Here is a 12,475-nt window from a genome sequence, read left to right on the forward strand (position 1 = left end):
ATCTCTTCAGATCTTAGTGGTTTAAAATTTTCACGATATCTATATTTTGCTCATTGATTTATATAAGCTTCTTGCCGTGTTTTTTACAAATATCTTGCCATTTGTTATTCATTTTACGTTTTTCTTGCCATTTGTTTTTCACTTTACATTTTCATTTGGGGTATACCTGGTTGGCTCTGTAGGCAGAGCCTGTGGCTCTGGATCTCAGGGTTGTGAATCTGAGCTCCAGATTGCGTGTAGAGATTACTTAAAAATAAAAAAATCTTACTTTTTTTATTTTTATGTGGGAAATGTCTCTCTAATCTTCCTGCCCTCCACACGCGTGGTCTTTTTAGTAAGGTATAGAAAGCCCTTTGTGGTCAGATTAGGTTCTTGCCTTCATGGGAAGGCTCATGACAATACCCTTCAGCTCCCCCCATCTTCTCTAACTCTCCTGCCTTCCCTAGGCCCTTAGCAGCACATCTAAATGTGTGGAAAGCTTCAGTAAGTGAACCTAAATAAGGCTACCAAAAGACAATATTCCTTTTTTTTTTTTTTCTTCAAGATAATATATTTGCGGGAGCCTGGCTGGCTCCCTAGAGCATGTGACTCTTGATCTCAGGGTCATGAGTTCGAGCCCCACATAAGGCATAGAGATCACTTTAAAAAATACTTATTCATGGGGCAGCCTGGGTGGCTCAGCAGTTGAGCACCAGCCTACAGCCCAGGGCCAGATCCTGGAGACCCGGGATCTAGTTCCACATCGGGCTCCCTGCATGGAGCCTGCTTCTCCCTCTGCCTGTGTCTCTGCCTCACTCTGTGTGTCTCTCATGAATAAATAAAATTTAAAAAAAATACTTATTCATAATTATAAAAACTTGTCCTTATTTATAGCATACAATTAAAATAATAGGAATTTTTTTTTATGATAGTCACAGAGAGAGAGAGAGGCAGAGACATAGGCAGAGGGAGAAGCAGGCTCCATGCACCAGGAGCCCGATGTGGGATTCGATCCCAGGTCTCCAGGATCGCGCCCTGGGCCAAAGGCAAGTGCCAAACCGCTGCACCACCCAGGGATCCCAATAATAGGAAAATTTACCAAAAAAGAAAAATTACTTGAAATCTCATCACTAAGAAACAACCACTGTTAACATTTTGGAGAGTATCCTTCTGACTCCTGGTTTTAGCTGGGGTCATGATCTCAGGGTCTTGAGCCTCATATCGTGCTTAGCACAGAGTCTGCTTGTGCCTCTCCCTCTGCTCCTCCCACTGCTCACAGGACCTCTCTCTTTTTTTTTTTTTTTAAAGATTGATTTATTTATTCAGAGAGAACGAGAGAGAGGCAGAGACACAGGCAGAGGGAGAAGCAAGTTCCCTGCAGGAAGCCCGACACGGGACTCGATCCCGGGACCCCAGGATCACACCCTGGGCTTCAGGCAGAGCTAAACCGCTGCACCACCGGGGCTGCGCTCTCTTTCTCTCTCTCTCTCAAGTAAATAAACAAAATCTAAAAAAAATTTCAAATTGCCTCTCCTCCCTCTTCCTTGCTCTCTTTCCCTAAAATAAACAAAATCTAAAAACAAAAAGTTCAAATTGCCTTTCCTCCCACTCCTCTTCCTTTATGAAACTTGACATGTTTTCATGTTGTTTTGTAACATTCTTTCATGTGCCGATACATCAATATATTTCCACCCAATGCTTTTATTGGTTGGATAGGATTCCATTGTATGGATGTACCATAACTTATCCCTTATTGGCCATTTGGGTCATTTCTCATTTCATTGTTATGGATACCCCTGTATGCATCTTATAGCACATTGGACCTGCAGACTAATGGGGATCCTGATGCAAGGTGGGAAGGTGGCTTGATTCACATCAGTTTAATGCCTCTGGAGTCACCCAGCTTCTTTGTTGTTAGGGGTCTCTACTCCTTGGCACATGACTAGGTGTGTAGTGTCTCCCATCTATAGATTCTCTTGGGGAGCATCTCTTGATTCATTCCTTTAACTTCCCTTTACAGATAGGCTGAGTTTAATGTAGAACTTTGCACATATAAGTTGAGGTCACTTAGGGTTAAGTTTGAAACAAAGGACAGACACGCACAGGCATATTCTCTAATCTTTTTTAAATTAGCAAACATGTTCATTGTAGGAAATGCAAAGAAGAGGGCAGCTCGGGTGGCTCAACGGTTTAGCGCCGCCTTCAGCCCAGGGTATGATCCTGAAGTCCCGGGATCGAGTCCCACATCCGGCTCCCTGCATAGAGCCTGCTTCTCCCTCTGCCTGTGTCTGTCTGTCTGTTTGTCTCTCTCTCTCTGTCTCTCATGAATAAATAAATAAAAATCTTAAAAAAAATGCAAAGAAGAGTGAAAAAAATCAGCTATCCCATAAGTCAGTGATAACCACTGTTGACAGTGTGTATACAGTGGTTCTAGAATTCGTGTGTACCTGGGAATGTTGATTACAATCCAGATATTCCTTTACCCTGAGGTTCTAATTTGGTAGCTCTGTTGCAGGGCCTGGGCACTTGCATTCCTCCTCAGGCAATTTGGACACTCAAGAACAAGAAAGCAAAAATATTGTTCTAGATTTCCCTTGATTTAAAAGAAAATAGAAAGGAGATCATATTATACATTCGGGTTTTTTTTTCAATATTTAAGTAATCTCTACACCCCACACGGGGCTTGAACTCACAACCCCAAGACCAAGAATTGCATGCTTTTCTAACTGAGCCAGCCAGGCACCCCCACATTTGGTTTTTGTTTAATCAGAATATGAACCTCTATCCATGTCTGGATTCTCTTTTAAAGGTGTATTTCTGTTGTCTGCATAGTGTTCCATCGCATGAGTGTATTTCAGGTTACTTAGTCAACACCATATTGTTGGACATTCCCCCCCAGTCACTGCTATTACAAATAATGCTGTGTGGTTAAATGAGGGGCGCCTTGGTGGCTCAGTCAGTTAAACATCTGCCTTCAGCTCAGGTCATGATCCCAGGGTCCTGAGATTGAGTTCCACATTGGACTCCCTGCTCATCGAGGAGCCTGCTTCTCCCTCTGCCCCTCCCCCCTACTTATGTTCTCTCTGTCTCTCCCTTTCTCTCTCTCTGTGTCAAATAAATAAAGTCTAAAAAAATAATATAGTCAAAAGTTATGTATAATCCCAACCTCCTGGCACAACAAATAATTTTGTGTTTCCTTTATTGCCTTCGGTTCATTGTCCATACGTAGATCAGTTTTAAAGGAGGGTATAATTTAGAGGATGTTAAGCCCTTACCCATAGGACATAGTGCAGCTTGGTTTCCAACCCCCGCCCCCCCCCCCGGTCCAATTCAACTCAGCAGACACGTGTGGAACACCTGTTGTGTGTCCCGCACCAGGAGACACATGGATGAGACACAGCTCCTGTTCTCAAGGAACTGGTTAATGGGAGAGACAGACCCTAAAAGAATCACATCAGTATTCCAGGAGTCTGTGAAGAGGCAAGGAGGGTATTTTATAATTCAGTTTACAGGTGAGAAAATAGAGTCCCCTAAGGTCATTTAGATTGTAATGACAGAACTCGTACTCCCAGGCTAGGTCTGAGATTTCCCATCCTCTGGTCCTTCTTGTACGTAAGGGGCCATGGAGCTGCATGACTACCAGAGCCCCAGAGAGGATCTCATGCAGCCTCTGCGCTCCTGTCCTGCACCTGCCAGGCCAAGCAGTATAGGCGCTATCCGGCCTCCTTCCACACTCTCCCCTCTGGCTGCCTATTTTCTGACCTCATTTTCCCTTTACAACTGGCCTTGGAGTTTATTTCTGCAGAACCAGGATGTGGCAGGGAGCAGAGCACACCCCACGCTGCCCTGACTCTCCCAGAGACCCACACACGCACACATACACACATTTTGCCCTGGCACACTCTTCTTCCTGCATCTCCCTTCCAAGCACACCTGGGGAGGGGTACAGAAGTCCAAAGGCCAGAAGCAAATGGCAGTTGCCAAGGTACCCATGGGAACTGGGGGAAGGATTCCACATCTGGACTGTGAATTTATTTTTCTTTTAATTCTCTTGAAGACCAGCTTAAACACTCAAGTTCTTGGCCTTATTTCCTCTTATCGTTTCCTCTCATCCAGATAGCAGTGTCTGCTAAGCCTGGTTCCCAGGCTCTCTGCTGTGAGACAAACAGATTCTTGAGCTCACAGCGCCAGTCAGGACTAAAGCTCTTACTTAAATATCAAATAGTAGTACTGGCCTTCCATTACTGAGTGTTTACCAGGTACAGAGCATCTTGAAGTGTTTTCTTACTGAATTCTCCCAGACACCCAGAAGATGGGCCTCATTAGTGTCCTCCCCAAAGTAAGGCTCGAAGTGAGGCAGCTGGTCCCGGGACCCACACAGGGACTCGAACCTGGGTGGGTATAGATTCCGGGGCTCCCCTCCTGACCCCTCCACTGTGGCGCCTCCAGGAGGTGTAAGGTCCTGTTGGCCTGTCATTGTAGAAGTCAACAAGTGTCTAATCTCCAGCATGTAGTTTTAGGGAGATCCTGAAGGTTCCCAAGCTAAAAGATTCCAAACTCAGTTAACTTTAAAGAGTGTCATGCTCTGCTCTTAGAACCAAACAAGTCATCCTTGGATGTTGCCAGGTCAGAAGGCCAAGAAATTGCCAGTGAGTAGAGGAAGAGCTTGTTATGAAACGTGTCATAATTTCTCAGAATCCTGGTGTGCTTTATTTCAGAAATGTCTCGTGAAAGGAATGTCACAGGGACATGGTGGTTCCTGCGGAGCCTCATTTAGAGGACCCTCTCCCTTTTTTATTTTTGGTTTTGAAATAGGCACAGCCCTCTGGTCATTCTTAATAGAGATAGAATGTTTCTCCTCTCTGCTAAAAACAGTCATGGAGGGGGATCCCTGGGTGGTGCAGTGGTTTATCGCTTGCCTTTGGCCCAGGGCGCTCTCCTGGAGACCCAGGATCGAATCCCACGTTGGGCTCCCAGTGCATGGAGCCTGCTTCTCCCTCTGCCTGTATCTCTGCCTCTCTCTCTCTCTGTGTGTGACTATCAGAAATAAAAAAATAAAATAAAAAAAACAGTCATGGAAGCATGATAATATATGGCCTCTCTCATCTCACCTCAGTGTTGGGGTGGGGGCTGAGGGGCTTACAAGAGGGATGGGTGGGGACTGTGGCAAGCTATCGAGCCCCCTCTCAGTGAGTAGCTCCACCCACCAATGGGGACTGGCTGCCTATGGGTACACTGGCTCAGTGTTGTCAAGCCTCCTGGTGCCAAGAGAAACTGGAAATCCAGGTTTTTATTATGTGAAATCTCTTGAGTTTTATTTTTTTTTAAGATTTTATTTATTTATTCATGAGAGACAGAGAGAGAGGCAGAAGGAGAAGCAGGCTCTCCTCAGGAGCCCCATGTGGGACTCAGTCCTGGACCCCGGGATCATGCCCTGAGCCCAAGGCAGATGCTCAATTGCTGAGCCACCCAGGCATCCCAGTCTCTTGAGTTTTAAATGTTGGCTCTCTTTTCTTTTTTTCTTTTTTCTTTTTTTTTTTTTTTTTTTGATAGTCACAGAGAGAGAGAGAGGCAGAGACACAGGCAGAGGGAGAAGCAGGCTCCAAGCACCGGGAGCCCAATGTGGGATTCGATCCCGGGTCTCCAGGATCGCGCCCTGGGCCAAAGGCAGGCGCCAAACCGCTGCGCCACCCAGGGATCCCTGTTGGCTCTCTTTTCTTTCGCACATTGTGAAGACCAAATATAACTCGGCTGTGGCTTATCGATACAAAGCACCTGGAACAGTTGTTTGATGCTCAGCTTTGCAACCCGTCCTCCTGGGCTCCCATCTGAGCTCTGCCCCTTATCCACTGTGTTGTCAAGATGTCTGGTCTCTCATTTAATACCTTGTTTTCCTCATCTGTCAAGTGGAATGGGAATTGTACCTACTTCTGAGGGTCACTCTAAGCCTTGGAACCCGGCACTGGTACCTAGCAACCCCACAGTAAACCTCATCATTATTTGTGTCTCTTAAAGTACAGGGTGACTTTAAGTCCTAGTTTGCATGGGATAGGTCTGGTTCAAGCTTGTTGCACTGGTGTAATTATTGTGAACTCCTCTTTACATTCTCAATATTAGACAGTAAAGTACACAATCCTCCTATATAAGCAAATCCTGGCATTGTGCTGTTGGGACTTTAACAACTTTTAGTTCAAATGAAAAGGTCATGTTTCCAGTTGCATGAGGATCCTTGGACAAGTCACTGAAGCTTTCTATGTTTCTGTTTCCACATTCTTGTCAAAGGTTCAGAAGACAGCAGAAGTAAAGCCAATGAATCACTGAAGTATAATTAGTAAAAGTTTCTTGTACACACCCCAAACAGATTATAAACCTGGAGCATTCAAACCAAAACGTGGAATGAGGCTCTCAGGTAGATTGTTATAAAGCAGTTTAGATGGTGTGGAGGCAGTAAGTGTTTACTCTTCACAGTGACTAGTTATAATATTAGAATTTTTTTTAATGAACAGGACTTGGGGGTCCCTGGGGGGCTCAGTCGGTTAAGTGTCTGCATTCAGCGCAGGTTATGTCTCAGGGTCCTGGGAATGAACCTCACGTCAGACTCTGCTCAGCGGGGCATCTGTTTCTCCCTCTCCCTCTGCTCATGCTCGCTCTCTCTCTCTCAAGTAAATAAATAAAATCTTTTAAAAAAATGAAGGAAAGAAAGAAAGAAAAGGACTTGGTTTGTGGTTACCTCATATCAATTTTGGGGATCCATTTAAGTTTTGCTTATGATGTTTCAGAGACATAAGTATTTATCCAGTTCAGTTTAGCTTTGGTTGTGTTGCCAATAAGCTAAATTAAGCTTTGCTCGTATGACTACACTGGTTTTGTCTGCACAGAGAATTTTCAAGTCTGATCATGGTTTGTGTTTGATTTTACTATTCTAGAGGATTGACAAGATGAATTCTAAGATCCTCGGTTCACATTCATTTTGTCACTTGACAAACATTTATTGAGTCCAGACCATGCCAGGCAAACACCCAGCACATGGAGAGGCCAGAGACAGAGGCCAGTAAGGTCCTCTTGTGCAGTGGAATGGAAATCTCGATCGTATTTCAAGTATTATTTGAAAGACTGTTATCTGGAAATTGTTCACAAAATGTTTCTAGTAAATCGAAGGTTTATATTTGAAACCTCAATTTCTAACAAACAAACCATTGCATTCAGCATAATTCTCTACACATTTCTATTTCGTGAGTGGGTATCTACATTTTAAAAAATTATTTCAGGGCAGCCCTGGTGGCTCAGAGGTTTAGCACCTGCCTTTGGCCCAGGGCGTGATCCTGGAGACCCAGGATCGAGTCCCACATCGGGCTCCCTGCATGGAGCCTGCTTCTCCCTCTGCCTGTGTCTCTGCCTCTCTCTCTCTCTCTCTCTCTCTCTCTCTCGGATAAATAAATCTTTAAAAAATAAATAAAAAATTATTTCAGTGTGGAAAATTGGAAAACAGAGAAAGGCCCAAAGGAAATTCTTTCTTCTGTTGATTGTGCAGTGAGCATGGGGGCTTCTAATGATTTAGATTTAGGTTACTCCCCCTCCCCCAACCCGCACACACGCCTCTGCAGCCACTTGGTCAAAACTAAATTTTAAGGATTTATTTATTTGAGAGAGAGAGAGCATGAGTGGGAGAGGAGAGAGAGAAGCAGACTCCTGCTAAACAGGGAGCCAGATATGGGGCGGGATCTCACCAACCCTGAGATCATGACTTGAGCTGAAATCAAGAGCCCCAGACTCAACCCACAGAGCTACCCGGAGCTCCCAAAATAAATTTTATTTTTTAGGGATTTTATTTATTTATTCAAGAGACACACAGAGAGAGGCAGAGACACAGGCAGAGGGAGAAGCAGGCTCCCTGCAGAGTCCATCCCAGGACCCCGGGGATCACGACCTGAGCCAAAGGCAGCTGCTCAACCACTGAGCCACCAGGTGCCCCCCAAAACTAAATTTAAAAAATATTACTATCCCCAAATTTGCCTGAGAATTTCCTAATAAGTTATTTCTCTCACTCCTTTATTTATTCATCCTCAGTCGGCCGGGTATGGAGTACCCAACCTGGCGCTGTTGGGGGGCCCTTGTCAGAGGCGGTATGAACTTCTCCGTCCCGGCCTTCCTCCGACAGACAGAACCGGGGCGGCGCGGGGGCGCGGGGGGCCGGGGACCTCTGCGCCTCGGGCCCGCCCGCCCCAGTCCCTAGTCCTGCCTTCGGCGCGGCGCGGGCGCGTCGGCGGGGCTGGATGGTGCAGCCCCGAAAGCGCTTCCTGCCGCGGCCGAGCCGCCCGTCCCGGTGAAAGCGGCCCCCTGGGGAAGGAAGTGGCTTTGCCGTGTTTATTTTGGCTTCGGGCGAGCAGACGGCGCCGGGGGCTGCGGGCCGCGCGGGCTGGGGAGCGGCTGACCTCGCGGCCGGGGTGGGGGCGGGAGGCCCGGCGCCCAAGCGCTCTGGGGTCGCTGCGGAGAGGGGGCGCCCCGACGGGGGGGGGCACATCGCGGGGGGGGCGCACAGAGGGAGGGGGATGCGCACGGCCGAGGTCGGGGCCGCCCCGAGAGGGGGCGCCGCCGACGGGGGGAGGCGCACAGAGGGAGGGGGATGCGCACGGCGGAGGTCGGGGCCGCCCCGAGAGGGGGCGCCGCCGACGGGGGGGGGCGCACAGAGGGAGGGGGGTGCGCACGGCCGAGGTCGGGGCCGCCCCGAGAGGGGGCGCCGCCGACGGGGGCGGGGGCGCACAGAGGGAGGGGGATGCGCACGGCCGAGGTCGGGGCCGCCCCGAGAGGGGGCGCCGCCGACGGGGGGGGCACATCGCGGGGAGGGCGCACAAAGGGGGGGTGCGCACCGCCGAGGTGGGGGGCGCGCCGAAAGGGGAGCCCGTGGGCAAGAAATGCGGTGCACCGAAGAGGAGGGTGCGTGGCCGAGGGGGGTGCAGCAGCGGCGAGCACCCAGAACCACCCCCACCCCACCCCCGCCCCGGGGTAAGGGAGGAAGGGGTCGCCCGCCCCTGAAATGCGCCGCAGGGAGCTGGGGAAAGGGCGGACGAGCTCCCTAGGAGTGACCAGTCGGACCGGAGCCTGGAGGACCCGAGCTTGGAGATCCTTGGAGACCGCTTCTGTCGCGGCCTGGCGGCAACCCCGTTTCATTCTACAAGATGGAGCCTGGGAAAGGACAGGACGATAAGATTATGATGCTTTAGTGTGAGGAGACAAAAGTCAGCAGAGGGGGAGATCAAACACCACGAAATCGCCGAGAGTGGAGGGATGGGGCCAGGGAGCCCCAGGGCCCAGCCCTAGTCAGCTGGCACCACCCATGGGATCCAGGGGACCCCGCAGAGTTGCCGGGAGGGTGAAAATTGCCTTTCCGGATTTAAATTTGTGTCTCATCCTGTTTCCCACCACCCCCTTCACATTACCCTTCTTTTGCATTGATTTAGTGGAGGTGAGGAACCCACCTCTCCACCCATTCCCTGCTCAGAGTTTGCTTTAACATCTTCCTGAAGCGGAGCATGTCATACATTTTAAGGGGGAAGAAGAGCATCTCCAGAAATAAGTGATGGAGGAAGCTCACCATGGCTGGAGGGAGAGACACACCACTGACCGTGTGACAGCGGCTGGCTGAGCCCAGTGGAGTCACATGCACTTTAAGTAATGGAGAGCAGGCAGTCTGGCCTGGCTGGAATGCAGGGGCAGTCCGGAGGAGGGAGGAGAGTGTGAAAAGCTTGGAGGGTGGAGGGGAGACAGAAGCCCGCAAGAGCCGGGATCTGGGTGGAGATATTGCAGAGTTGGACAGGGCATTGAGCCCTCGTGTCCTGTAACTGCCCTGTGCTAGGGAAGGGCCAGCCCGCCTCCTCCACACAGGTCTAATGTGTGCAGGGACATGCACAGAGCCTCTAGCAGAAGGTGGGGCAGGGTGGGGTGCTGGGTCCCCAGGGTTGGCCCTTCAACAGGGTGGGGCTGGCAGCTTCTGCTGACTCAGGGACATTTCCAGGGCTGGCCTCAGGGCCAAGCAGCTTATTGAAAACAGCTGCTCCTCTTGGCTGGTGGCCCTGCGGCCCCTGGCTCTCCCTGGGATGACCCTTTGCCTCTGCATGGCCTGAAGAGGCCTGAGGAGGCCTGAGGAGGGGAGTCAACTACAGAGAGGCTTGGCGTTGGAGGTCACCCTGCCATGCCCTCGGGGACCAAACCCAGTCAGTCCCTGCAGTTGGTCCCTAGGAGCTGAGCCAGGCTGGCTGCTGGGTTCCCAGTCTCTGCTCCTGCCATTCCCCCACCGTGGAACACCCTCCTTTGCTCTTGTCCCTGTGGGTGCCTCTCGGGCTTTTGTTTGACGTGCCTCTCATTCAGCAGATTTGAGAGTCTGCTGAGTGCCAGGCACTCTGCGAGAATTAACTTCCCCTCTGCTTCCTTCAGCACGATGTCTAGCACTTGTAATGGAGAGCAGCCGTCTTATCCAAGGTCAGACCTCTGGCTGCCTTCGCTCCTGGACTGAGTCCCGAGAAGCTGCTGGGACAGCTGAGAGGTTTGCTCCCGAGAGACAGACAGTTCTGAGCCTCTGCACTTAGCCTCAGGACTCCACCAAAGCATTGCGTGTACCTTACAGCAGATGGGAAAGGAAGAGAGGCCACAGTGACAGTCAGCAGGCAGGGAGGAGACAGGGGCTACTCAATGTAGGACACATAGCTGTAAACCTCTGAGCACAGGCACAAATGACCAGAGTGATGACCTGGATGTCTGAGAAGCCAGGAAGTGTGGACATTGCAGCAGGATTCTTGTTATATGTTAATAACCTGGAAAATCTGTTCTGTGGAGCACCTTCACCACCAGCCATGCAGTGTGAATCGGACCTGGCAGTCTTGCACACTGATGTGTTCCTTGTCACTATTTCATGGATTGCTTTGCGAGTTTTGCCTCCCGAGCTTCACTGCAAATGTCATGAGGCCAGAGGCCGTATTGTTTAATTCCCCTGTAGTACCAAGTATAAGCTTGTCATCTGCGTGAGTGAGAAGGCCTCTGGGGGAGCAGCCAGAAGGGTGATTAGGAGGATGGGGTGAAGCCGTGGCTTCCAGGCATCTCCTCTGATGAGCCCAGGAGGCTCATTTGCAGGTCTGAGGGTCAGAGGGAATCCTGGAAGGGTAGTTTCTGGGGAGTAAGGAGGCTGGGAGAAAGTCTCCAGCTCCAAGACATAGGGTTGTGTATTTGTAAGGATTCTTTGTTGCAAGGACAGCAACCCAGTGCACACAAGGTCAGCACAAAAGGGAAATGTGGCTGCTGATGAGCCAGAGTGGTCCACAGGCTGGAGGAAGAGCCACAGGAACTCGGGGTCTGGCACTGAGTGTTCAGCGCATGACCACTCTTCCTCCCCTTCCAGTGCTCAGCCGTGTCTCTGTAGTGTCCCCGTTCTCGCCTGTAGCAAGAAGGTCTTTTCCTCGTGGTAGGAAATGTGGCCATGGGCAGCCCCAGTTTCAAGATCTCAACAGAGAAAGAAAACCACATATTCCAGTGGAGGCCTCCGATTAGCCTTGTTTGGGTTCTATGCCCAATCTCTGTGCCAGGGGATGGATGCGACTACTGGCCACAAGTGAGACCTCGCGCCTGCTCACGTAGCCAGAGCCCAGCGCAAGAAAATTATAAATAATAATAGGAAGGGATGGGAAATTGATCGGGCAAGCAGAAACCAAGGCCAGAGACGAAGGGCAGTTCAGTGAGGTTCATATTCATAGATTCTGTTACCATCTCCGTATCTTCCATGCAGAGCCCAGGGCCTCCCAGATCATATGGCAGGAGGAACCAGGTTATGTCTCTGTTGCTCACCTCTGTACTCTCGGCGCCTGGCACCGTGCCTGGCATCTGTGAAATTCTCCATACGAATTTGTTGAGTGACTGGATGGATGCACTCAACGCAAAGTTCCCTGCCCGGTTTCATTCATTCATTTATTCACTCACGGAACAAGTATCTAAGGAGCCACATAGCCTGGTGCACAGCACTGTGCTGGGCGTGGTGTGCTTGCCAGCAAAATGCAGGTCATCTTGGCCCTTGATGAAGGACATACCACAACCCTAGTGAGAGGCATTCCACTCCCTGCCAAGACACCCGATGCTCCTCAGGCTACTGGGTGGGGAAGACCAGAGGGTCCTTCCCAGGTTGGGGACACCAGACCTCTGCGCCCTGAACTCCTGTGCTGCTTCTTGTGCACTGGCTGAGCACGGGGATGCGAAGAACACAGTCTGTTCCAGAAACACCTTTGTGCCCTTCCCTCTCACCCTTTGCATATACACCTCCTCCAGGGCCAGGCTCATCACTTCCTGCATTGGGCTCTGGAGAAAGAGCCTCCTTTCTGCGAGGGTCCAGGCACACCCCTAGCTCTGGGTGGAAAATGCTCTCCCAAGAGCCCCCGGCCCCCAGCTTGGCCGAGTCCCCAAGATCTACCTCCAAGAATCCCCCTCGGCCTCCCCTTTGCTTTGTAGATCTCCTGCA

The 12,475-nt window shown here is 50.3% G+C and overlaps 1 protein-coding gene across 2 annotated transcripts in view; it reads left to right on the forward strand.

The window, feature by feature from the left end:
* Nucleotides 1-12,475, forward strand: part of MRC2 (mannose receptor C type 2) — a 54,046-nt gene that overhangs the window by 13,292 nt on the left and 28,279 nt on the right. The window lies entirely within an intron of this gene.

Source organism: Vulpes lagopus, chromosome 12, assembly GCF_018345385.1.
Source record: "Vulpes lagopus strain Blue_001 chromosome 12, ASM1834538v1, whole genome shotgun sequence".
NCBI classification, from domain to species: domain Eukaryota; kingdom Metazoa; phylum Chordata; class Mammalia; order Carnivora; family Canidae; genus Vulpes; species Vulpes lagopus.